This window comes from Triticum dicoccoides, chromosome 1B (genome assembly GCF_002162155.2).
Source record: "Triticum dicoccoides isolate Atlit2015 ecotype Zavitan chromosome 1B, WEW_v2.0, whole genome shotgun sequence".
Classification (NCBI taxonomy): Eukaryota; Viridiplantae; Streptophyta; class Magnoliopsida; order Poales; family Poaceae; genus Triticum; species Triticum dicoccoides.
In genome coordinates, this window is record NC_041381.1 from 411525482 (window position 1) to 411552161 (window position 26680).

The window sequence follows — 26680 nt, forward strand, 5'->3', positions numbered from 1 at the left end:
TGACAAGGAGTTCGATTCTTCGAGAGGGGCGCGCGGACTTGGGTCCTTAGAAGCGTTGAGCGTGAGCGAAACACCCACTGGGCCGGCTGGCAGCAATCTGGCTTGGCCGGTTGGTGAGCAGCCGGTCGTGCGGCTAACTTAGTTAATGAGCGACGGGCCGGGTTGATCGACCCGGCCGCTTTTGACTTAGTGTGTGAATTGGAGGGGAGCTTTGGCCCGTTGTGCTTGCCCGCTGACAGCCAGAGCTGGATCTGCGGTTTTAGGGCGAAGTGGGGGACCGTGGCATCCTAACTTTATCAGGAATCACCAAGTAAAGCGGCGGGGTGGTGACCAAGCTGTCCTGCCCCCGAGCCCCCGGGTCGAGCGAGTCGAGCCGGCGGCCGGGTTCAGTAGTAAAGTGATGCAAAATAGGGATGCAATAAATTGGTCAGCAAAAGGCAGCCCCCGAGTCTCGTTCGGGGACCACAAAGTTTCATACGTTTACAAAAGGCGACGATACATACATTCGTGCGGCTAACAGTAAAACGGGTGCAGGAGTTCCGCATTCCACGGTTGGGTCGTTTCTTCGCCGGCGGTGTCCCTCTTGTGCTTCTTAGACTTGCGCGCATCGATGAGGTAGTAGGCGTTGCGGTCGCACAAGGCCGTGCTCACAATGAATGGGCCCTCCCATGGAGAGGACGGCTTGTGCTGGCCTGCCTGCTCTTGGACGAGTCAGAGGACGAGGTCGCCTTCGCAGAATGCGAGAGGCTTGATCTTCTTGCTGTGGTAGTGCCTCAGGCCTTGCTGGTAGATAGCCAAACGGCTAAGTGCCAGAAGGCGTGCTTCTTCGAGCATGTCAACACCGTCTTCACGCGCCTCTCTGGCTTCGGCTTCGATGTACATCGTGATGCGCGGCGAGTCGAACTCGACGTCGGTCGGGATGACGGCTTCGGATCCATAGACGAGGAAGAACGGGGTGAACCTGGTCGACCGGTTCAGTATGGTGCGTAGACTCCAGAGAACTGTAGGCAACTCGTCAAGCCAACTGCCGGGTGAACGGATGAGTGGCTCGACAAGTCGCGGCTTGATGCCGGACAGGATGAGTCCGTTGGCCCGCTCGACCTGTCCGTTGGACTTTGGATGTGCCACGGAGGCTAGGTCGAGGCGGATGCCGGAGACGGAACAGTATTGTTCGAGCGCGCCCTTGGCGAAGTTGGTGCCGTTGTCGGTGATGATGTTGTTCGGCATGCCGTAGCGCACCACTATGTCCTTGATGAACCGGACGGCTGTTGGTCCGTCCAGTTTCTGGATTGCTCTTGCCTCGATCCACTTGGTGAATTTGTCCACTGCCACCAGCAAGTGCGTCATGCCGCCTCAAGCGGTTTTGAAGGGTCCCACCATGTTGAGTCCCCAGACCGCAAAGGGCCAGGCGATCGGTATGGTGCGTAGTGCTGACGCCGGCTGGTGGCTGCGTTTGCTGAAGCGTTGGCACCCCTCGCACTTGAGGACGAGTGACTCGGCGTCTTCGAGGGCGGTTTGCCAGTAGAAGCCATGGCAGAACGCCTTGGCCACCAGGGATCGCCACGCGGCGTGGTGCCCGCATTCACCCTGGTGAATGTCGAGGAGGATGTCGATGCTGCGATCCTGCTCGACGCAGCGCTGGAACACACCGGTGGAGCTGCGCTTGACATGCTCGTTGTTGATGATGCTGTAGGCGGACGCCCGGCGCTGAACTTGCCGAGCCTCGGTCTCTTCCATGGGAAGAACCCCGTTCTCCAGAAATTCTGATATCGGCAGGGCCCAGGATGGGGCCGCGACCATGGTGAAGACGGCCACCAGGGTGGGTTCCGGGTCGACAACCCCTGGGCCGGATTGAGCAGCCCCCGGGTTGGGGACGGCGACGGCCCGGTTCGGGGTGATGGTGGCCGGGTTGAGCTGAGCAGCCCCAGGCCGGGTTCAGCAGTCCCCGGGCCGGCTTGTGGTGCGGCCGGGTCTTCTGGAACGTGGATGACTCAGAGTCCGGCGATGGTTTAACGGATGGCTTGCGTAGGTGCTCGAGGGAGACGCCGGATGGGATGGCTTGACGTGACGAGGCGATCTTGGCGAGCGTGTTGGCTTCCTCGTTCTCCGCGTGTGTGACGTGGAGGAACTCGCAGCCACCAAAGGATCCAGACAGTTTCTGGACGAGGAAGCGGTAGCTTGCCATGTTGGAGTCGCGGGCGTCCCACTCGCCGGAGCATTGCTGCACCACCAGGTCCGAGTCGCCATAGCACAAGATGCGCCGGATGCCGAGTTCCTTGGCAAGCCGGAGGCCGTGCACAATGGCTTCGTATTCGGCGATGTTGTTGGAGACGGCGAAGTGGATCTGGAGCGCGTAGGGGAGTTGGTCGCCATTGGAGATGACAGTACAATGCCGGCCCCTAAGCCGAGTCGCATCTTGGACTTGTCGAAGTGCATGCGCCAAAGCGTCGAGTCGGGAGGCGGCAGCAAGTACTGGGTCTCGATCCAGTCGACGAGGAAATCGTCCAGGTCCTGAGACTAGATCGTGGTGCGGGGCTCGTAGAGGATGGTGTGGCCGGCTAGCTGGATCGCCCATTTGGCAACCCAGCCAGAGGCATCCCGGCACCCGATGATTTCTCCGATAGGCACCAAGCTGACGACGGTGACGACGTGCTCTTGAAAGTACTGCTTCAGCTTCTTGGCGGTGAGGTACACGCCGTAACACATCTTCTGGTAGTGTGGGTAGTTCTGCTTGGAGGTGGAGAGCACCTCGCTCAGGTAGTAGACCGGGCACTGGACGGCCTAGATCTTACCCTTCTCTGGTCGCTCGACCACCAGCACCGTGCTGACCGCCCGCGAGGTCGTAGCTATGTAGAGCAACAGTGGCTCCTTGTCAGTTAGTGCGGCCAGGACTGGTGCGGTGGAGAGCATGCGCTTGAGGTATTGGAAAGCTTCGTCCGCCTTGCCGTTCCACTCGAATGGGCTTGTCTTCTTCATCAGCTGGTACAGGGGTAGCGCCTTCTCTCCCAGCCGGCTTAGAAACCGGCTGGCCGAGGCCAGGCATCCTGTGAACTTCTGGACATCGCGCAGCCGAGCTGGCTTGCGCATGCGCTTGATGGCCTTGATCTTCTCCGGGTTCACCTCGATGCCGCGTTCTGAGACGAGGAAGCCGAGAAGCTTCCCGGCCGGGACGCCGAAGACGCATTTTTCTGGGTTCAGCTTGACCTTGTATTCGCGGAGGTTGGCGAATGTTTCCTTCAAATCATCGAGGAGCGTGAGATGCTGCTTGGTCTTCACCACGATATCGTCCACGTACACGTGGATGTTGCGGCCGAGTTGCGGTAGCAGGCACTTCTGCATGCAGCGTTGGAAGGTGGCGCCGGCGTTCTTCAAGCCGAATGACATGGTGATGTAGCAGTACGCCCCAAAGGGCATGATGAAGGACGTCTTCAGGGCATCGGCCGGGTCCAGCTTGATCTGGTGGTAGCCGGAGTAAGCATCCAGGAAGGATAGGAGCTCGCACCCGGCGGTCGAGTCGATGACTTGGTCGATACGCGGGAGAGCGAACGGATCCTTGGGACAGGCCTTGTTGAGGCTGGTGTAGTCGATACACATGCGCCAGGTCTTGTTCTTCTTTAGGACGAGGACTGGATTGGCCAGCCACTCGGGGTGGAACACTTCCATTATGAAGCCGGCCGCCAAAAGCTTGGCGACCTCTTCACCAATGGTTCTTCTCTTCTCTTTGGAAAATCGTCGGAGGGGTTGACGAACAGGCTTGGCATCCTTGCGGACGTGGAGTTTGTGCTCGGCGTACTTCCTCGGGATACCCGGCATGTCTTAGGGGGTCCATGCAAAGATATCCTGATTCTCACGGAGGAAGTCGACGAGTTCGCCTTCCTATTTGATGTCGAAGCGGGCGCCTACGACAATGTACTTGCTGTAGCTGGGGTCTTCTGGGTTGAGCTTCACCTTCTTGGTATCCTTGGAGGGCTTCAAGGCGGCCTTGTCAGTCGGGTCCAGGGTCGGGATCGACGCAGCGGAGGCCTCGCCGGCCAGGGCGACAATCCGATCGAGCTGGTGCCGCTCCTCGGCAATGACCAGCGACTCGGCCAACTTGGCACCATCTCGGGCGCACTCCAGAGACTTGCGGTAGTCGGCGGTGATGGTAATGAGGCCCTTGGGACCCGACATCTTCATCTTCAGGTACGTGTAGTGGGGAACGGCCATGAACTTGGCGAGCGCGGGCCGGCCCAGCAATGCATGATATGTGCTGGACAGGTCCACCACCTCGAACCAGACTGGTTCGCGTCGAAAGTGGCTGCTGTCGCCGAACAGGACATCGAGCCGGACCCGGCCAATGGGCGAGCAGGAGAGGCCGGGTACGATGCCGTGGAAGACTGTCCGGGTTGGCTCCAGGTCCTCGGCCTTGAGGCCAAGCTTGTTCATCGTGTCGCGGTAGAGGATATTGATGCTGCTGCTGCCGTTGATGAGGACTCGGGAGAACTTGCATGTACGCCGCGCGACGATGGTGGGGTTGAGGACGAGGGCGTATCCACCCGGACTCGGCATGACTACCGGGTGATCCTCCCGGGTCCAGGTGATCGGGCGATCCGACCAGTGCATGAAATCCGTCTTGGACGGGACGACGGTGTTCACCTCCTGCCGAAGGAGGCACTCGCTGCGCTTGTCATCACCGAGGCTGGTGAAGACGACGTAGGCCGCGTTCTGGTCCGGGTAGGCGTCGTTCCGCATCGAGCCGCCGGCGGGAGGCGGTGGTGGAGGCGGAGGCGGCTGTCCTGCGCTTGGAGCCGGTGCCGGCGCCGGAGGAGGCGGAACGTCACCCCTCATGATGCGCTTGGTGGTGGCGCACTATCGAAGCATGTGCATGGAGGGTCTTTTGCCGCTGTGGTGCTTGCATGGGGCGTCGAGCATCTCTTCGAAACTCATGGCGGGTTGCCACGCCATCTTGCCGGTCTGCCGGCGCTTTCTTGTCGGGTCCGCCGCGGGCTCGAGGGCCGCAATGAGCTGGTTGTCGTGTCGTTGCGCCGGTTGGTCGGCCTTGCACTTGTTGTTCTGGTGATGCTACTGCCAGCTGCTTTCGCCAGCCGGCTTCGGGGGAGGAACCGGCTTCGCCGTGCCGGCTTCATCCAGTGCCACCTGGATCTTCATGGCGGTGTCGGCGTTGGCGTACTTGTCCGCCGTCACCATGAGCGCGGCCATGGTGGCCGGCTTGGAGCGTAGGAGCTTGTGCTTGAGGAGGGTGCTGTCTCGGCACCCGCTGACGAAGTATTGAATCGCCTGGAGCTCGGTCCAGCGTGCAAGGTACTCGCGGCCGGTCTCCGTCGGCCCCTACACGCACATGGCGAGCAGGCTGGGGCGACCGGGTCGCTTGTATGTCCCCGTGAAGTTGCGGACAAAGGCTTCCTCGAAGTCGACCCATGCGTTGATGCTGCCCATCGTCAGGCTGTTCAACCATGTGTGGGCCGACCCCTGGAGCATGAGCGGTGCGTAGCGCACGGCAAGACGACGATTGGCACCGGTGATGCCAATGGCCGTGGTGTAGTCAGTGAGCCAGTCTTCTGGCTTCACGGTCCCATTGTACTTGGGGGTGTCGCGGGGGAGTATGAACCCTTTGGGGAAGGGCTCCTCCCGGATGCGTGGGCCGAAGCATGCCGGCCCGATAGCACCGCTCTCCTCCACCTCCAGGGAGCGAGCGAGCTGATCGAGGCGGTGGCGCGCGTCGGCATCGTCGATGGCGTGCGGGCTGAGTCGGCTGGCGTCTAGGCCCCGAGGGGCCGGGTCGGTTGGAGCCGGACGCCGGCCATGCTGGCCGGGTCTGTGCTGAGTCTCCGGGGCGGGCACGTTGCCCAAAGCGTCGGCGGCGGTGGCGGCCGGGTTGCGCTGTGTCTGGGCTTGGCCGGAGTGTGCCTCACCGGGCGGCGAGGAAGCCGTGTGCAGAAGTTCGCCGGGTCCACCAAGGCGGGCGGAACCGGACCCCGTCGGCTTGGCGAGCTGGTTGAGGCGATCCTGTTGGGTGTTGGCGGCGTGGAGGAGCTCGCGCATCCGCCTGATGTGCTCCTTGAGCTCCTCGCCCGCGAGTTAGTCGAGGCCGACCGCGGCTGCCTCCGCATCGTGCATGTTCTTGACTGGGGTCTCGTAGACGGTGCGAACGGTGCCGAAGGCCCGGCCGATCGCTCCTCCCCGGGCACGAGTATTGGCGGCCCGGCTTGGCTCGGCCACGGAGGGTGTGAATCCGTGGGTGGCGTCGTGCTCCATCTGAGCGGCCTCCAGGCAACACCTGGTGGCGGCCAACATCTCGGATAGGTCCAGCATCTGCTGGCGCCTGTCCTTGAGCTGGGTTCGGGCTTCGGCGATGTTGGTGGCGTTGACGTCGGTGCCGATGAGGATGCGGAGGCTCTGCATCACGGCATGCAGCGGGTCGGACGGTTCGGTCTGTGCCATGGCGGCAGCGGCTTCGGCGACCCTCCTCGCCTTGCTCGACGAGGAAGACGCGACATCGCCGGTGACGAAGACCTCCACATGGGCATCCATTGCCCTGGCAGTGAATCCTCCGCTGAGGGAGAGCGGAGAGTCAGAGTAGCTGAGCACCTCGCTGGGGTACTCGTCGACTGCAAACGCGTCGTTGACGCACAGCGCGGTGAAGGAGGCGGCGAGCGCGCCAATGACGTCCTCCGCCAGAGCGACGGACTCGTCGGAGTAGGAGAAGGGCCCCATCTGAAGCATGCTCCCGGCCAGCTCCTCGAGCTGCCCCATGGTGGGCGCCAACTGTCGTGGTGGGGGCACGGCAGATGCCAAGGGATGGCTAAAGAGAGGAGGAGGCTCGAGGGCGCTGGTGGGCTCCAGAGGCGGGGTTGATATGCGCGGGCGCGGGACGCCGGACATACCCAGGTTTGGGGCTCTCCGGAGAGATAACACCCCTAGTCCTGCCGAGTTTAGTCGGATGATCGATAGTACAATGTTTCTCCTGGAGCTGTATAGAGGAAGAAGGAAGCTGGCCAAGGCTCGGGCTGTTCCTTCTCCCCGGTGTCGCTGTTGGGTGGCTAGTCCTTGTTCGACGAGTAATTATACATTTCTAAAATGAATTTTTTTAAGATTTTCCATGCAGGTATTACATTTGCAAGACATGTTTGGATTGTTCATTTTGGATCACATCATTTAAGATCATGAACATAAACAAGGCTAGTTCATATTGCATGTACTATACATATAAGTATTCGGGTATTGGCAGCTGGCCGGCAAGCTCGCGCATACGTACCTAAATACGCACACACACACACACAAAAAAGGAGTCATACATGTGCTTGCACATACTCTTGTAGATTGGCACATATATGTACGTGGATCTCTATTACTTCTAGTACATGCATGGAGGATCAAGAATACTCCGGTGTGCACGTATTTGTAACCATATATCGGCCGGCGAGCTCGCGTGTACATGTTCAAATATCTGAAGCCAGCTATACTTAGAAGAAGAAGAAGAAGAAAAAGCAAGGGAGCCACCGGAGATGTGTGTATAATTGGGAAGTCACCAAGTTTTGGAAGCAAAACAACCGACCTGGATGTTTATCATTGAAAGGCATACGTGAAACAACCAAGGTATGTATTGGTTTATTTCCTTTTCTTGGTGCAGACTTGGACATCAAGGAAAAGAATAGAAGGAAGAAACCCGGCGGCGGCTGCGTGCAGCCCCGGCTCTCCCGTCCTATAAATACAGGAGCTACCACGTCCTGGCCGGCACGCAGATACACGCAGCCACCATGGTCGCCACCATCACGTGCACAACAAACCCATGCAGCAACACATCCACAAATCCATCGACCACATCCAGGACACGCAGCAAACCCACAAGAGAAATCTCACGCCACTCACGCACGCACCCAGCAAACTCATCACACATCCATCCATCAAGCAAGTCCATGCAACGCCACATCCATCAAAAGGCAGAACGCACGCAGCCGACGCACGTTGACAGGAGATCGGCAACTCGGCGTACCCTCATCCGCGCAAAGAACCTCAGTGGCGATGAAAACAATGGTCATGTTTCCAGAAGGTGAGACTAATGTCTAATTTTTTTTGTCTCCTCCTTACATCCAGCATGCATGCACTACACGGAGGGTACGTGCTTGTCGCTGAAGACAACACTCATTCAATTCCGCCGCCGGCACCAGAGAGGACTTCATCGAACAAGAAGATTACACCAACACCGATGGAGTTTGTCCACACCGAGCCCTTCATCTTTGCACGTCGTGATTGGGTGCGGACGGAGCTCACCAACGACGGAGCCCAACTATGGCCGTCTACAAAGTCACCTTCCTTGGTCTTGTGAGGTCGCGCCCTTGTCTTGGCGGACCACCGAATACGGCGTCTGACCAAGACGAGGTGCACTCTTCATGGCTTATAGGCCTCGGCGTACAGGCGGTGTGCTCCTTGTCTTAGCAGACCACCGACGGCGTCTAGCTGAGACGAGGCATCAACCACGGCCCTCCATGAATCCATCCTTCTTCAACACCACAATGTTTCACCCTTGTCTTGGTGGACCACCAAATACGACGTCCAGCCGAGACGAGGCGCACCTTCGTTGCACAGGTCTCATCATCATACGGGCGGCGTGCTCTTTGTCTTAGCAGACCACCGAATACGGCGTCTAGCTGGACAGGGCATCAATCACGCCCCTCCATGTCATCCTTCTTCGGCCCCGCGATGTTTGCCTTTGTCTTGGTGGTCCACCGAATACGGCGTCTAGCCAAGACGAGGTGCACCCTTTGTTGCATACAGGTCTCATCGTCGTACAGGCGGCGTGATCCTTGTCTTAGCAGACCACCGAGTACGGTGTCTAGCTGAGATGGGGCATCAACCGTGCCTCTGCATGATGCCACTTTTCTTCGGTCCCGCGACATGATCTTTGTTTTGGCAGACCACCGAATACGGCCTTTAGCCAAGACGAGGCATCCACCACGCCCCTCTAAGACGTTACCTCTCACGGCCTTGTGAGGCGGAGTCTTTGTCTCCGTAGACTGTCGTAACCTCGACGTCTAGTCGAGACAATACGCCAACCACACCGGCCATGCCGATGCGAGTGTGCGTTGGTTTTACACTCACGACAGTCTCCACAAAAGGATACTCCCGCGAGGCAACCCCTTGCGTACCCCGACAAAGCCGCTACATCGTCAAGAAGTCTGAGCCGTGCAGGACCCATGCAATTTCAACACCGACTACATCAACACTGTCAACACCGACGAGGCGCGATGGCGAGGGCAGATGTGGCCAACACAAAGCCATGTTTTGAGCGGCACGTGTACCGACGAGGACACGGGCTTTGCCGCCGCCCACACCTACACACACCATCATCATCATGCATGGAGAACGCGAAGCGAAGACGACGAAGACGACCACACAGCTTAATCGGAGGTATCTCACGGAGCAACCCACAGGAGTAATTAACCGGGAGCCTTCCGAGGCCCCGGGAACCAGGAGACCGCACAACGCTAGTCAGGCAGGCCGCGCTAGTAGGCCACGGAGCGCATATCGGGAATTGTATTTGTTATCCTTGAGATTAATAAAATATTGTTCCCATCTCTTTGTTTTCTTTGTGTACTACGGTACACTGGCACGCCCGCATTTTCTTCTCCCGTCGCATGAGAGAAATCTACACTCCTTCTCTTCCCCTTTCACAGAGTGCATATAAGATTTTTCTCGTGTCAAACAAATTGGCACGCCCGGTGGGACATTGTTCTCCTCCCATCTTCGCAATACTGTGGTTGTCTGAATCGTCTTCGCTCATCTCCCAACCTGCACATCATGCTGCATGACAAGGCATCAGCGAGGGTTTCCGCTCACCAAGATCCCTTTCATGCAGGTGGGATCTCCCGTGGCAGCAACTTGGAGCCGGTAATGATCTAGTTTGGATCGATGCCGCCCATGGTCGTCATAGAGCTTGGCAAGAAGGTATACATGCATCAAGCTCAAGATTCTACACGGTTCCAAACCGTGCAGTCGAAGAAGGCACTAAGGCGGGAGGCTGCCAAGGTGAAGAAGGAGCATCGCGAGCTAATGCTTGAGGCGCGCGCCCTGTTGAAGGAGTCGACAAGGGCAAATTTGAAAGGAGATGTGGAGGCAGCTCAACGCCTCCGCACCAGAGCCGCCAACAGGCGAGCTAGTGCGGCGTACCTCCACACCCCTACCACGACTACGCACTCGGAGCCGTCGAAACCAACTCCGCGGCGCACCGAGGTTGAGCTTCTCGAGGGTTTGGAGGCCATGTCCCATAACTTGCGTAGGCTCATGGCCAACTCTCGTTTGTCGGATAGCCCTCATCCCCTATGCAACTACAGGAGGAAGTACCGCAAGGTACAATTACTCCACCAACAGATAGCTTCGCGCATCGCTCAGAGCATGGTGCCGGAGGAGGATTGGTCCCTTGGCGCCATGGACCTAGCTGATAAGGTGTTCACTTACCGAAGCACCTTAACCCCTCCATATGACTTGTTCCCTAATGATTGGGCATACGAGCCATGCAAGGTCAAGGAGCTGGTGAGACGCGCCATCATGAAGGTGTTCTGGAAGCGGCACTCATGCAAAGAGCCTGTTCTACCAGGCCCTACTGTCTCCCTCAACATTGGCGACACTCGGAGGGGTGCATGGGCGGTTCTTTCTTCATCCCATCCCCAGAAGAACAGGTGACACTCATGAAGAAAGAACCGCCCACGAGAAGCACTGAGCAAGGGAGCAAGGCGGTTCTTTCTTCATCCCATCCCCAGAAGAACAGGTGAAGGCTACTGCACCAGCACCCCAACTAGAGAATCAGAAGATGCCAGCACCGACGGCCACACCAATGGAAGGCGTCGAAGAAGCCAAGCTTACGTTCTCCTCCAACAATGAAGTAGCTTTCGAGGGTGCAGCCAACACCGCCCTCCCACAAGACACAACACTTCCCATGGAGTTTCCTCTTGTTCCCTCTGAAAGGATGGACCAAGATGGAGAAGCTCAAGCCCAGCAGGAGGCCGAAAAAGCAAAGGAATCAACTGAGAAGAACCTTGCCTTGTGCGGTACTCTTGGAGTGCAGCCAAGCGAAGGGTCGGGTAATGGATGGCGACCTCCCGCCATCACCGAGGAGTTCGACTATCCTTCTGAAGAAGAGATCATGCCGAACCCAAAGGCGGACTTCCAGAGGACCTTCCTACCGCGCCTTGGCCATGTTCGTGCATGGTTCAGGGGTGCCGAAGGGGATGCCAATACAAGCTCATCAACGTCACAAGAAGCTGCAAGATCTAGAGCCACGTGTCTTCCTGTGATAACAGGGAAATGCTCATTAGGTGGAGGGAGCACTTCACAAAATGAAGATATATACAAGCGACACTACACCGACATTACATAAAGGCTTCCTCAAGACCTTGAAGGACGACGACAAGTTGCAAACCGGCCAGGGGCCAGTACAATATTAAAATCCATCGCTGGTCAAGGTGTGGCGGATGGGTCTCCCGGAGATGGAGAACGCCAAGACCACCTTGATGATGAAGAAGGTTTCTCCGACTCGTCCTCCTCACCATCGTTGAAGAGTCGTCCACACTCCCCTCGTTACCATGAACTAGCTTCGTCGGTTTTGTCAGATTATGAGGGCGATGATGAAGACCTCCACACTGCACCCGTTCGCATGGTGAATCATGGTGATGGCCTTGTGGATCAAGATCATGCTCCCAAGTCACCCGTTGATGGCATCCATGGCCCAAGTGCTGAAAACATACTAGCACCACAAGAAGTGTCTCTAGAAGAAGAAGTCAGAAGCCAGCGCCAGACGATTAACCAGTTGGCGTCAAAGCTTGACCAGTTTATTGAGCTCATGATGAACAACCAAGGCGTCCCTCCACAAGGCGTGCTGCAGTGAGTGGTCGATCCGCAAGAGGAGGAAATTCAGGTGGGCCCTCCTGCTAGGATGCCCTTAAATGATGTGCCTCAACATGACCCCAGCACACAAGCTCGGCCTTGGGTTAGCCCTATTAGTTCTACCAACGCAGTACCACGCGCAGTTATGCTAAAGGACTACCATGACATGGTCGGGGATATGGTGGACAAGAAGTTGAAGCAAATGGCGATAGATCAAGCCCCTCATACCTCCGAGAGTGAGATGGAGAAGCCTTACGAGGTGTGGCATGGTTCGATGGCGTATCCCGCAAGGTGGCACCCACCAAAGTTTCGTCAATTTGATGGAACCAGTGATGCAAGGGAGCACTTGGCGTACTTCGAGGCGGCATGCGGCGACAAAGCAAACAGCCCGTCACTTCTCCTTCGCCAATTTTCAGGGTCATTAACCGGGCCCGCCTTCCATTGGTACAGCCGTTTACCAGTTAGGTCCATTGGGAGTTGGGCGGCCATGAAGGAGGTTTTGAAGAAGCACTTCGTCGCCATGAAGAAGGACTTCTCCGTTGTCGAGCTGGCGCAAGTCCGACAACGACGAGAGGAGTCCATTGATGACTACATTGTCCGCTTCCGCAATAGTTATGTGCGTCTCGCCAGGGAGATGCACCTCGAGGATGCCATTGAGATGTGCGTCCACAGGATGCAGCAACATTGGTCACTTGAAGTCCCTCGGCGTGAGCCTAGAACTTTTAGTGCCCTCAGCACGACGGTAGCGGCCACGAAGCTTGAGTTTGAGAAATAACCGCAGATAATGGAGCTATATAAGAATGCCAGCGCATTTGATCCCGCCAAGCGCTTCGCCTCAACTTCCAAACAAGTCAACAACGGTAGCAGGGCGAAGGGACCAGCCGAAACAAACACCACCAAGGTCTTCTCATCTGCACCGCAAGGCCATGTGCCCATCTTCGGTGCAAGAGGCGAACAAGCCAGAGGGAGGCAACGCCCGTCAATGCAGGAGCTCCTCAAGAAGCAGTACGTCTTCCGTCGGGAGCTCATCAAGGACATGTTCGACCAGGTTATGGAGCATCAAGCCTTGAACTTACCAGAGCCTCGGAGACCTGATCAGGTGAGGATGACAGATAATCCTTTATTTTCCCCATATCACAGGTATGTGGGACATGTCATTGAAGACTATGTCGCGTTCAAAGAATGGCTCCAAAGAGCCATTAATGAGAGAAGGATCAACCTCGACCCAGAAGCTATCAACCCAGATTACCATGCAGTAAACATGGTGAGCATGAAGTTATCGTCTCCGCCAAGTGAAGCCACGGAGCTCGAAGAAACATGGGTGCCACTGGCCCAAGTTGAAGACCAGCTATCCAACCTCGTCCTCTCCAAGACGCAGGTATCTTCCTTTCGGCCCCAGGTGACCCCGGCCATTCCCGAAGAGGAGCCTTGGAGGATGGTGCGCCGAAGGCCATATGCAAGGAGGCTTCCACCCCAACATCCTCCCCCGGTTTTGCCAGAACATGCTCCCCCGAGAATTCTAAGACGGTTCGATCCAAGTCAACGTCGGCCTCCGCCAAGATTTGTCCCTATGTCAGAGGGAGACGAGCCTTTTCCTCGACCGGAGCGTGTGCTACCAACCTTGGCGCAGTTCTTGCCACCGGGCTAGGGGCAAGCACCGGCAAAGGAGGTGGAGCGAGTTCAAGAAAGAGCCAGCTCACCCCAATCACCAAGCATAGAGTGTTGCAATGTCATCCATGACTACAGCGACACTCATTCTGATGACGTGTTTACTCCTGAAGAGCAAGCGGTCCTCCACGCCGAAGAGGCGACAAAGGAAGTGCCATTGGAAGAGGTGAACATGAACCTGCGTGGGGGCAAAGTCCTACCTGAACCACTAAAGATCAAGCCAACAAGGGTGGACAAGCCAAGCGCCCCAAAGGAGGCGCCTGTGCAAGTGGAGGAATCTGAACACCAAGGCCAAGAGAAGATGAAGGCACATAACGTCGACTACAACATCATCGCCCACCTCAAGCGGATCCCCGCACTTTTGAGTGTGCATGATGCGCTCATGATGGTGCCTGACCTTCGCGAAGCCCTTATCAAGGCGCTCCAAGCTCCGGAACTCTATGAGGTGTCCATGGCAAAACATCGTCTTTGCTCCAGTCCCTTGTTCGTGAATGAGATCATGTTCGACGAGGATGATAAGCTCATAGATGATGGTGACCAAAACTGGCCATTGTATGTGGAAGGTAATATTGGTGTTGCACATCTTCGCAGGATCCTCATAGAACCAGGGTCTGTCGTGAACATTCTCTCTCTTTGGAGTTTGACGCGGGAAGGTTTTACGGTGGATGATTTTGAGGCTACTGACGTGATGATCTGCGGCTTCGACAAGCAAGGGAAGCCTACGCTAGGTGCCATTACATTGAAGATCCAGATGCCAACTTTTAGCTTCAAGGTGCGGTTCTTTGTCATCGAGGCAAATACCTCCTACTCCGCCCTTCTAGGAAGACCGTGGATCCACAAGTACCACGTCATGCCATCCACCCTCCATCAATGCCTAAAGTTCCTCGACGCTAGCGGCACACAAAAGCGCATCATCGGCAACATAACTCCTTATACTGTGCAAGAGTCTCACCATGCAGATGTGAAGTACTACTTCCCCGTTGTAAATAGCGACCAGCAGTTGGGGCGCACAACACCCCCGGTGGATCTCTTGACCAGACCAAGTTTTGGGCCAGTAGCTGAGATCAAGCTCCCCATCATGCCTAGCTCACCTGCCGATGCGAAGGGCTCCTCCTCTCGGAGTCACAAGAGCCAAGTCCGTAGGCGATCATCTTCATCTGCGTGGTACGACTATAGCCCTTCTTCCCAATTGCAGGTATTGGGCTCTACTTTGATGTCATGTGGAATAGGATCTTCTATGCCTGGTCCAGCGACCCCGTTACTGTTGAAGGCAAGGTTCCCGATGTCAACACCAATCACGCTGAGGTCGGCTACAACAATTTCTCAAGAGGCTGCCGCTTCTTTATTAGCTTTGGTGAGCCGAGAGCCCATTTGTTTAACACTGGGAAGCTCTGCAAGTGCCCAGGAAGGCTCCAAGATGCTAACACGCAGCAATGATGCACCACCATCCATCATGCTACGGGCACGCAACCCTCGGAAGGAAGAACATGCGCCCATACCGATGGCCGATAGAGGATGAATAAAAGAAGTGGAGGAAGTCGCAAGGGGAGCTTAAGGTGTACAGCCCCCATCGCTCTATGTCTCAGTGACTTCCCCATTGGAGGTTTGGGCTATCCCCAATTTGTGTGGATCTAGAGTCCAGACCATTTTCTACAAGGTCCCGCAGGTAAAACAATGTGATTTTGTATTTGAATTCCCCCAAACTTGCAGTGATCCAGAGGAGGTACTATCGACGATGAAGGCGGAGCCCAAGATGGTTCGCTTGTTGGAGAAGGCCGGAATCACTCTTGGGCGGAACAACAGGATGCCTCCGCCACCCTCCATATGCAAGGAATGGTGGAGACAAGCGGAAGACCTCATCAAGCAGAAAGGCAAAGCTCAACCAAAGTTTGGGCTTGGCTACATCAACCTCGACGGCCCTAGCAATGAGGGGAAGTTCAGCTCCGCGCCAGCACCACAAGAACTAGAAAACTAAGGGCGACCGATGCCAGAAGGGGACTTCTACAACACCGACATGTGTTTTGGGCTGAAGAATGCGGTTGCAACATACCAGCATGCCATGATATCCGTCCTTGGCAATCCAATACACCATATGATGGGATGCTGCACCTACGACGTCCCCAATGAAGAGGAGGAGCACAGTGGGGGAACACGAGCCGACTGCCATGCCACTTCCATCTCATCGAGCATTGACTCCGACACTTTGTCCACCGGTCCTCATCAACAACACTCTGCCAACGGTGAGCCAAGTAACGCCGAGGAACTTAGCTCCATATCAGCACCACGGGAGTTAGAAGACAGAGGGCAGCCCACCATCGATGATCTCATCCAAGTCAACCTTGGAACGGAGGACGACCCACGCCCCACTTTTGTTAGTGGCACGTTAATGGAAGAGGAGCGGGAGGACTACCGAAGCTTCTTGATGGAGTACCGAGACTGCTTCCCCTGGAGTTACAAGGAGATGCCAAGTTTGGACCCTCGTGTCGCCACGCACAAGTTGGTGATTGACCCATGGTTTCGTCCCATCAAGTAGCAACCATGTCGGTTACGTCCAGAACTTGAAGACGATGTCATCGCGGAGGTCGACAAGTTAATCGCTGAAGGTTTCATCAAGGAGACGAAGTATCCATAGTGGCTCGCCAATATTGTCCCGGTGGATAAGAAGAATGGGCAAATACAAATCTGCCAGGACTTCCGCGACCTGAATCGGGCTTGCCCAAAGGATGACTTTCCTCTACCAATCCCAGAGATCATCATCGACTCCACCACAGGCCATGGCGCACTTTCCTTCATGGACGGTTCATCAGGTTACAACCAGATCAAGATGGATCCTGATGACGCCATTGACACCGCTTTCAGGACCCCAAAGGGAAATTTCTACTACACCGTCATGCCATTTGGACTGAAGAATACTGGTGCAACTTACCAGCGTGCCATGACATGTGTTCTTGGTGATTTAATCCACCATTCGGTGGAATGCTACGCTGATGACATGGTAGTCAAAACCAAGGATCGCAAGCATCATCAGGAGGATCTTCGAGTTGTCTTCGAGCGGCTACGTCAACATCAACTCAAGATGAACCCGATGAAGTGTGCCTTTGCTGTTCGGTCAGGCGTCTTCCTCGGCTTTGTTGTTCGTCACCGAGGCATAGAGATCAAGCCTAAGAAGATCAAGGCCATCCTCGACATGCCGCCACCTCAAGATCTCAAAGAGTTGAGGTCATTGCAAGGGAAGCTTGCGTACATCAGGCGCTTCATCTCCAACCTCTCCGGACGCACCCAGCCCTTCTCAAGCCTCATGAATAAAGGAGCTCCATTCGTGTGGGATGAAGGATGCCAACACGGATTCGATTAAATCAAAAGGTACCTCCTTAATCCACCTGTCTTGGCAGCTGTCGGTGTCAAAACTGGCGGATCTAGGGTAGGGGGTCCCGAACTATGCATCTAGGCGAATGGTAACAGGAGACAAGGGACACGATGTTTTTACCCAGGTTCGGGCCCTCTCGATGGAGGTAAAACCCTACTCCTGCTTGATTAATATTGATGATATGGGTAGTACAACAGTAGATCTACCACGAGATCAGAGAGGCTAAACCCTAGAAGCTAGCCTATGGTATGATTGTTGTTCGTCCTACGGACTAAAACTCTCCGGTTTATATAAACACCGGAGAGGGCTAGGGTTACACAGAGTCGGTTACAATGGGAGGAGATCTACATATCGTATCGCCAAGCTTGCCTTCCACGCCAAGGAAAGTCACATCCGGACACGGGACGAAGTCTTCAATCTTGTATCTTCATAGTCCGGGAGTCCGGCCAAAGGTCATAATCCGACCATCCGGACACCCCCTAATCCGGGACTCCCTCAGTATCCCCTAAACCAGGCTTCAATGACGATGAGTCCGGCGTGCAAATTGTCTTCGGCATTGCAAGGAGGGTTCCCCCTCCGAATACTTCATAGAAGATGTTGAACACAAGGATAGTGTCCGGCTCTGCAAAATAATTTCCACATACCACCGTAGAGAGAATAATATTTGCACAAATATAATCTGCTGACGTATTCCGTAGCATGACATCATGTCACGGCCAAGACTTTATTCGAATCGTTTTTCTGTCCCACCTCAGCGTGTTTAGCGAGGCGGTTTCCTTGGCACGTCTTGTCAAAGCAGAGATCGTGTCCCCTTATTCCGGGATTCTCATCAATACGGGCGTGGGTAACCCAACTGCGCCATTAATCACGGTGCTTGGGAGATAAGCGAGTTTTACTAGGCTGGTGGGGGCACGCAGTTTCGGCCGCCCATATAAGGGGATAAGGATCCACCCTTTCCATCTATGCCTTCCTCTTCCTTCGCTTATCCATTGCTGCGCACTCGAGCTCCAGTGCCCAAGTCCGCACTTCCCACCTCAACCTTCTCCAATCATGTCCGGAGCGGGAGACAGGTGGATGGCCTCCTCCGTCGCGAAGGGGCAAATCAAAAAGCTGAAGAAAGCCAGATACTTGTCCAACGACATTGCGCACTGGCTCCCAGATGAGGGGCAGCTTATCCCCACCCCCAGGCCCCATGAGAGGGTCGTGTTTCTCCCCCATTTCCTCCGTGGACTGGGCTTTCCTCTTCACCCATTTGTCCGGGGGCTCATGTTCTACTACGGCCTGGATTTCCACGACCTGGCCCCAAACTTCATCCTCAACATCTCGGCGTTTATCGTCGTGGGCGAGGTCTTCCTCCGCATCCAGCCCCACTTCGGCTTATGGCTGAAGACCTTCAATGTCAAGCCGAAGGTTGTGGGCGGCCGACAAGCGGAGTGCGGAGGCGCCATGGTGGGCAAGATCGCCAACGTCACATGGCTCGAGGGCTCCTTTGTGGAAACCATCAAAGGGTGGCAATCGGGGTGGTTTTACATCACCGAGCCGCGTGACCCTGAATGGGCAGCGGCCCCCGAGTTTCGATCTGACATCCCCACGCGGCTCACCTCATGGAAAGAGACGGGCCTGTCGTGGGGTAATCCGGAAGAGGTGACCGGACTCCAAACCTGCGTCCAGAACCTGATGGACAAGAAGGTTAAACTCGTCAACGTAGTCCAGGTCATGCTCTTCCGCCGGATCCTCCCGTGTCAATGGCGGGCTTTTAATCTGTGGGAATTCGACCCGGCCAAGCACCAAACTCTGTCCAGGCTCTTCGACACAACGCATGAAGATGCTTGGAAGGTGCTTTTCAAGAGCTCTGAGGTTCACCCTCCCACCACTGAGGATCGCGGATTCTACGCGAAGTGCCAAGCCAGTGCGGTAAGCTTAGTTTACCCATTATAGGGTATTTGTTTTTCATAGTTTAACTCTATGCGGGATCTAAACTCCCATTCCTTTAACAAGACTGGCAGAAGCAGGCCGGACAGATCGACTGTCCGGCTCCCTTGCCCGAAGACCCAGCAGACGCACGCTTGACGAAGCTGCTGGTCCCGGCACCCCACGTGGTGCCGGAGAAGAAGGCCAAGAAGAAGGCCACGGGAACTCGAAGGAGCTCCCGGCGACTGGTGGTGTCGGACTCGTCGCCCGACGACCCCAAAGCGCACTCCTCCTCCAAAGACGAGGAGGAGGAAGAAGAAGCCTCTCCCCCTCCAGCGGGGGGAGGCACGAAAAGGAAGGTCGCCCCGACTGGGGAGGCCGGAGGGTCCAAGAAGGGGAAGACCCTTCTCCCGGACTATGCCTCCGACGCCGAAGATGGCGGAGAGGAGTGGCCATCCAGGGCCAAGCCCCTGGCAAAATCGTAAGTATCCGGATACCAGAATAACTCACGACATTCCTTTATTGCACAGTACCTTTTGACGAATATAATCATGCAGTCCGCCCAAGGCTCAGCTCGACGATTCGTCGATTGGCTCCCTGGACTCGTTGGATATGAATAGTCCTTCACTCCCGACGGCTTCCTCCCCCCGCCCGACGGACGAAGCCGAGGTGGAGTCCCAAAAGGGGTTGAGCCAGGAGGAGGCAGTCCTGGAGGCGCAGCAAGGCGACCTCCCGGACTCCAGGCCCAAAGGGGATAAAACCCCGGAGGGATCTAAGTCCGGCCCTGGGCCGGATACCGCACCGGTACCTTCAGTGGTTCCGGAGTCCGGCAGGCGGCCCCCTCGCAAGAAGGGCAAGCCTACGACGCCGGCGGCCTCCGTCCAACCGGAGGCGCCGGACAATTTGCTGGAGGTGCTTAACGGCGCCTCCATCGACGAGGAGCACCGCACTGTTATGAGTGCGGTGATCGAGAAGGTTCAGTCCGCCAAGAGCGGGCTAACAGAAGCATGTGCCAGCCTTCTAATAGGCTTCGAGGTAAGTATTTAAAACATGTAAAAATGTTACCACATAGACAGTAGCCCCTGATGCTCTGTTTGGTGTTTGGAAAGAAAAGCCGGACTGAGGATCTAAAAAGATATACGCATGAGTCTAACATAAAAATGTCAATATGGGAATGCAGGCCGCGCTGCTGACCTCTGCCGCACTGACTGCGGAGGTCGATGCATTGAAGCAGAGCCTCGAATGGTCCAAGAACGAGCTCGACCTTGCCAAGAAGCAGCTCAAGGACAAGGAAGGTAGGTAGTACCTTATGCAAGTGTATAAAAAATACATGGTTGCAAATAGTGACAGGACCAACATGAATGTGACAGGGGCCACAATCGAGGTGGCGGCCCTGAAGGAAGCGCTGTCCAAGGCCGAAGATAGTGCGGCCATGGAGCGCACCGAGCGAGAGAAACAAGAGGCCCGGGTGGCGGAGGTGCGGCAAGAGCTCAATGCTCTCGTGAATAAACACGAGAGTTTGGAGCTTGACTCAAAGACGTGAGAGTCCGAGCTTGCCTCGGCACTTGAAAGTGCCTGATCTGCCAAAGCCGAAGCCCAAAAAGCCCTCCAAGAGATTAAGGCGATGAAAAAGATAGCGGTGGGTAAGGCATTCTTTATGCAAAGCAAGCATGTGAAAGTGAATTACGTGTTACTTACCCGAATCCGGAGCTCTCCAGGAGCATTCGCAGATCTGCCCCACAGTGTGTCCGACGCCGCTGCATTCTACCGAGCCGAAGAAGGGAGCTCGATGGAGAAGGTGTTCTGGTCCTAGTATGCTGAGGCCGGACGCCCGGTGCCCTTGAGCAACCAGCTGAAGCAGCTGGTCGAGCTCCATAAGGTGGCCGAACAGGCCATGAAGGGCCTTATAGGCCGGCTGTGGCCGGGGGAGGTCCTGCCTGAGAGCTAGTTTGGGCTGGTGAGGCGGCTGGTGGATGCCTGTCCGCGGCTTGAAGTCATCAAGCGCTCCGTATGCATCGAAGGCGCCCGTAGGGCTCTTGCCCGTGCTAAAGTGCACTGGGGCAAGCTGGATGCTGAGAAGCTGGTGACAGAAGGGCCACCGGAGGGGAAGGAGCATCGCAGGCCCGAGATGTATTATGAGGGCGTCCTGAAGGGTGCCCGCCTTGTGGTGAATGAATGTACCAGGGATGTAATTTTTGAGTAAACTTGCTCGTGTTTATCCTGTGCACTGAAAACTTGTTCATATGCGCTAAGCAACGCTTTTTGAATTTAAAATATTACCTTCTGTGCGGCCGTTTATTAAATCTGAGAGATGCAAGTCGTCGGCTTCTGCCCCCATGTCGCGAGTGCTGGGGAGTTCGGGATAAACCTGAGCGCTCTTGTTCCCATTCTTGGGTCCTTCGAGGGAGGCGCTCAGCACAACGAACAAGGCAATCGGACTTATAATGCTTTATCACTCTCACTTAGCCATAGAATTCTATAATTTTAAGTTTCGGCGAAGCCCCTAGTATTCGGAAGACCAAGTTCGGGGCGCTATCCACGCCTAGGCCGAACAAAGCCAGCTCCTCGCTCTAAGCGGCATAAGTCTTTAAGGACTCGAAAAACCTCGCGAACAGCGACCGGCTCTCGCCCTATCATGACGGTCAGTTTTAGCTTTCTCTACTGAGGTGTTAACCCAGCTCAACTGGGGCACAATCACAGTAGTTCTTCCAGCGCTACCTTAGCCAATATAGCGGAACGTAAGGTACCAAAACATGGGAGCCGGGCAAACCCAACTATTGACCCAAGACATGATTCGGAGCCGATGCATATAATGCTATAAGTTTGGGGTGCCGCACTCATGAGAGTGTTCGGTATTCTCACACCGTATTCTAGAGTAATTAAGCCCCTGGTTTATTGGTCATACCAAAGTGTACGGTTGCATAATGTCAAAACTGAACATATGTAAGAAATAAATGCAATAATAGACAAGAGCTATATATTGTTTATTTAAGGGGCTGCTATGAGAGCAGAATGATACAAATAATGCGATAAGCAAGAGATGGGATTATTTGACATGTCCCTCTCCAGGGGCAAGCTGTGAGACTTTAAGTAAGACAGATATTTAACTCGTTATAGAGACCACCAGGACATTCGACGTGGCTCGTTGTCTCCCTGGCTATTGCATCGTGTGTTCGGTGGTTGTACTGCCGGACAGGCCTTCCGAATAGTGGAGTCTTGGAAGTAAAAAAAAGGAAAAAATCACTAAATCGGGAGCCCCTTGTGTGGTTGAGCCGCATTATGGGTATGCCGTGGTTGTGCCCCTCCCTTATGCCCATGGTATTTCCAGAGCGTAATTATGTACGCGTGGTACTAGTTTCACGAGTTTGCGAGGGCTGGGGTTGGGGCTGCACTGCTATGCTAGCTCGGAACGTGCCAGATGATCTCGTTGTAGGTTACTCCGGGCGCGCTTGACGGTGTCCGGTCGCTGAACAGCCGGACTGGAGAATTGCCTTGAGAGGCTACTTTGTACTTCCACCGCAAGGGCCACCGTGTGCTCCTCTGTTCGGAGAGAGCGTTCGGTGCTTCCATTGACCGTGATGACTCCTCGAGGGCCTGGCATCTTGAGCTTGATATATGCATAGTGCGGCACCGCATTGAACTTTGCAAATGCGGTTCGCCCGAGCAGGGCGTGATAGCCACTGCGGAACGGGACTATGTCGAAGATTAACTCCTCGCTTCGGAAATTATCTGGGGATCCGAAGACCACTTCGAGTGTAACTGAGCCTGTACAGCTGGCCTCTACACCTGGTATGACGCCTTTAAAGGTCGTCTTTGTGGGTTTAATCCTTAAGGGATCTATGCCCATTTTCTGCACTGTATCCTAATAAAGCAGGTTCAGGTTGCTGCCGCCGTCCATCAGGACTCTAGTGAGGTGAAATCTGTCAATGATTGGGTCTAGGACCAATGCGGCGAATCCTCCGTGACGAATGCTAGTGGGCTGGTCCCTTCGATCAAAAGTGATCGGGCAGGAGGACCATGGGTTGAACTTTGGGGCGACTGGCTCCAACGCATATACGTCCCTGAGCACACGCTTCCGTTCCCTCTTGAGGATGTGGGTTGCATATATCATGTTCACTGTCCGCACTTGTGGGGGAAAGCTCTTCTGTCCTCTGTTGTTCGGTGGCCGAGGCTCTTCCTCGTCATCACTATGCAGCCCCTTGTCTCTGTTTTCAGCACTAAACTTGCCTGCTTGCTTGAACACCCAACAATCCCTGTTGGTGTGATTGGCCGGTTGTTCGGGGGTGCCGTGTATCTGGCACGAGCGATTGAGTATCCGGTCTAAACTGGACGGGCCCAGAGTATTTATTTTGAATGGCTTTTTCCGCTGACCGGGTTTAGAGCCTCTGAATTCGGCATTAACTGCCGTATCCTCAGTATTATCGCCGTTAATGCGGTGCTTGTTCTTGTTGCGACGCGACCTGCCATTGTTGTCCTTGGTATCCGAATTACCAGGGATCATGGTCATGTTATTGCTACGACCTAGCCAGCTATCTTCTCCCGCGCAAAAGCGGGTCATGAGTGTCGTAAGGGCTGCCATGGATTTCGGCTTTTCCTGTCCTAGGTGTCAGGCCAGCCATTCGTCTCGGATGTTATGCTTGAAGGCTGCGAGGGCCTCTGCGTCCGGACAGTCGACTATTTGATTTTTCTTGGTTAGGAACCGTGTCCAGAATTGTCTGGCCGATTCCTCTGGCTGCTGAATTATGTGGCTTAGGTCATCGGTGTCTGGTGGTCGCACATAGGTGCCCTGGAAATTGTCCAGGAATGCGGATTCCAGGTCCTCCCAGCAACCAATTGACTCTGCTGGCAAGCTGTTAAGCCAATTCCGAGCCGGTCCTTTAAGCTTGAGTGGGAGGTATTTGATAGCGTGTAGATCATCACCACGGGCCATGTGGATATGGAGATAATCCTCGATCCATACCGCAGGATCTGTTGTGCCATCGTATGATTTGATGTTTTACGGGTTTAAAACCCTCGGGGATTTGATGATCCATTACTTCATCTGTGAAGCATAGTGGGTGTGCAGCGCCTCTGTACTGGGCTATATCACGACGTAGCTCGGATGAGCTTTGTCTGTTGTGTTCGGCCTGGCCCTATTTGCCATATCCAGCGTGACGGTTATCGTCACGTGTCGTGGGGTGCCCACGCGATCCGTAGATCGATCTTGTTTGCCTTGCCTTGTCCTCCAATATGTCTCACAGGTCTGGCGTGTTTCCCCGTGCCTTGGTACTTTTTGAGCGGCGCCGGGGTGCGGCTTGAGTTGATGGCCGAAAGGCCTCTCTGTCGCGGCCACGGGGTGGCCGATCGGCCGCATTATACGCTAGTGATGTAGGTTTAGTTGCTTCCTCCTCTAGTTGGGCTAGCAGTCTGCGCTTTGGGTAGCTCTTGGAGGGGCGTTCGAGTTTGTGCTCTTCGGCAGCGAGGACTTCAGTCCATCTGTCGGCTAGCAAGTCTTGGTCAGCTCTAAGCTGCTGCTGCTTTCTCTTGAGGCTGCTTGCCGTGGCCATAAGCCTGTGTTTGAAACGCTCTTGTTCGACGGGGTCCTCAGGCACGACAAATTCGTCGTCGCCGAGGCTTGCTTCGTCTCCGGAGGGAGGCATGTAATTATCATCCTCGACCTCTCTGTCTGCCGCTCTCTCATGAGGGCTGGCTTCTCCATCCTCCTGCGTTGAATCCTGCTGGAGGGGGTTGTCTTCGGCATTGTCCGGGGGGTTATTGTCTCCATCGCTGGACTCGCCGTTTTTGCTTTGGCGGGATTTAGAGCGGCGCCGCTAACGCCGGCGCTTAGGCTGTTTCTTGGAGGGGTCATCCTCCGTTGTTCCATCGCCATCCCCTTCTTTCGGGGTGTCCACCATGTATATGTCGTATGACGAGGTGGCTTTCCAGTGCCCTATAGGCGCTGGTTCTTGGTCGTCTCCTTCATCGGCGTCCATACCATCGATGTCTTCGGAGTCGAAGTCGAGCATGTCGGTTAGATCGTCGATAGTGGCTACGAAGTGGGTGGTGGGTGGGTTTCAAATTTCTTCGTCGTCCGCATCCCAACCTTGCTGACCATAGTCCGGCCAGGGCTCTCCTGATAAAGAGAGAGACTTTAGTGAATTCAGGATGTCGCCAAAGGGCGAGTGTTGAAAGATGTCCGCGGCGGTGAACTCCATGATCGGAGCCCAATTGGGTTTGATCGGGAGGGGTGCGGAAGATTCGGAATCCGGAACGGAGTCCGGCACATTGGAGTCATGAGCTTCGCGAAGGACAAGATTGGTGTTCGGCTCGATCACCGTAGAGATTGCAGCCCCCAAGGCGGCGTCCAGCCACCCGTCCTCGATCGGCGCAGTCGGCTCCGAGCTAAGGGTCGGAGTGGACACCTGAGCGGCGCTCTGGGCATTGTCCGGCGGCAGAGCTAGATCATGCCCCTCGTGACAGCGCGGCGCGCTCGGCTGTGGCTCGAATTCGTCGAAGATCAAGTCTCCGCGGATGTCAGCCGTGTAGTTTAAACTTTCAAATCTGACCTGATGGCCAGGGGCGTAGGTTTCGATCTGCTCCAGATGGCCAAGTGAATTGGCCTGCAGTGCAAAGCCGCCAAATATGAAGATCTATCTGGGGAGAAAAGTCGCACCCTAGACCGCATCATGGTCGACGATCGAAGAAGCCATCGGGCCTAAAGGTGACGACACAGAGGAACTCTCAATGAAAGCATCAATGTCGGTGTCAAAACCGGCGGATCTCGGGTAGGGGGTCCCGAACTGTGCGTCTAGGTGGATGGTAACAGGAGACAAGGGACACGATGTTTTTACCCAGGTTCGGGCCCTCTCGATGGAGGTAAAACCCTCCTGCTTGATTAATATTGATGATATGGGTAGTACAAGAGTAGATCTACCACGAGATCAGAGAGGCTAAACCCTAGAAGCTAGCCTATGGTATGATTGTTGTTCGTCCTACGGACTAAAACTCTCTAGTTTATATAGACACTAGAGAGGGCTAGGGTTACACAGAGTCGGTTACAATGGGAGGAGATCTACATATCATATCGCCAAGCTTGCCTTCCACGCCAAGGAAAGTCCCATCCGGACACGGGACGAAGTCTTCAATCTTGTATCTTCATAGTCCGGGAGTCCGGCCAAAGGTCATAGTCCGGCCATCCGGACACCCCCTAATCCAGGACTCCCTCAGCAGCTCCCGTAAAGGGGCGTCCACTCATCCTATACATTGCAGCGCAGCCTACTTCGATAGGCGCTTTGTTTGCCCAAAACAATGACGAGGGGAAGGAGGTGGTGTGTTACTACTTAAGCCGCACCATGGTGGGGGCTGAGCGAAACTACTCTTCTATAGAGAAGTTGTGCTTGGCCCTAATCTTCGCTTTGAAGAAGTTCAGGCACTACACATTGAAGCATGAAGTCCAGCTCGTCGCGAGGGCGGACCCCATGAGGTACGTTTTAAGTCAGCCCGCGCTCATGGGGCGACTTGGAAAATGGGCACTTATCATGATGGAGTTTGAAATCACCTTTGTGCCTCAAAAAGCAATCAAGGGTCAAGCCTTGGCGGAGTTTCTCGCAGCGCACCCAATTCCAGATGACTCATCCCTTGTCACGGACCTCCCTGACAAGGAGGTTTTCAATGTCAACCTCGACGCATCGTGTGAGCTTTACTTTGACGGTGCCTCCCGCATGGATGCCGACGCCGATGGTACCCCAAGACGAAGAGCCGGTGCAGGTTTGGTGTTCAAGACGCCACAGGGAGGGGTGATGTATCACTCATTCTCCCTCCTCAAAGAAGAATGCTCCAACAACGAAGCAGAGTACGATGCGCTCATCTTCGGCC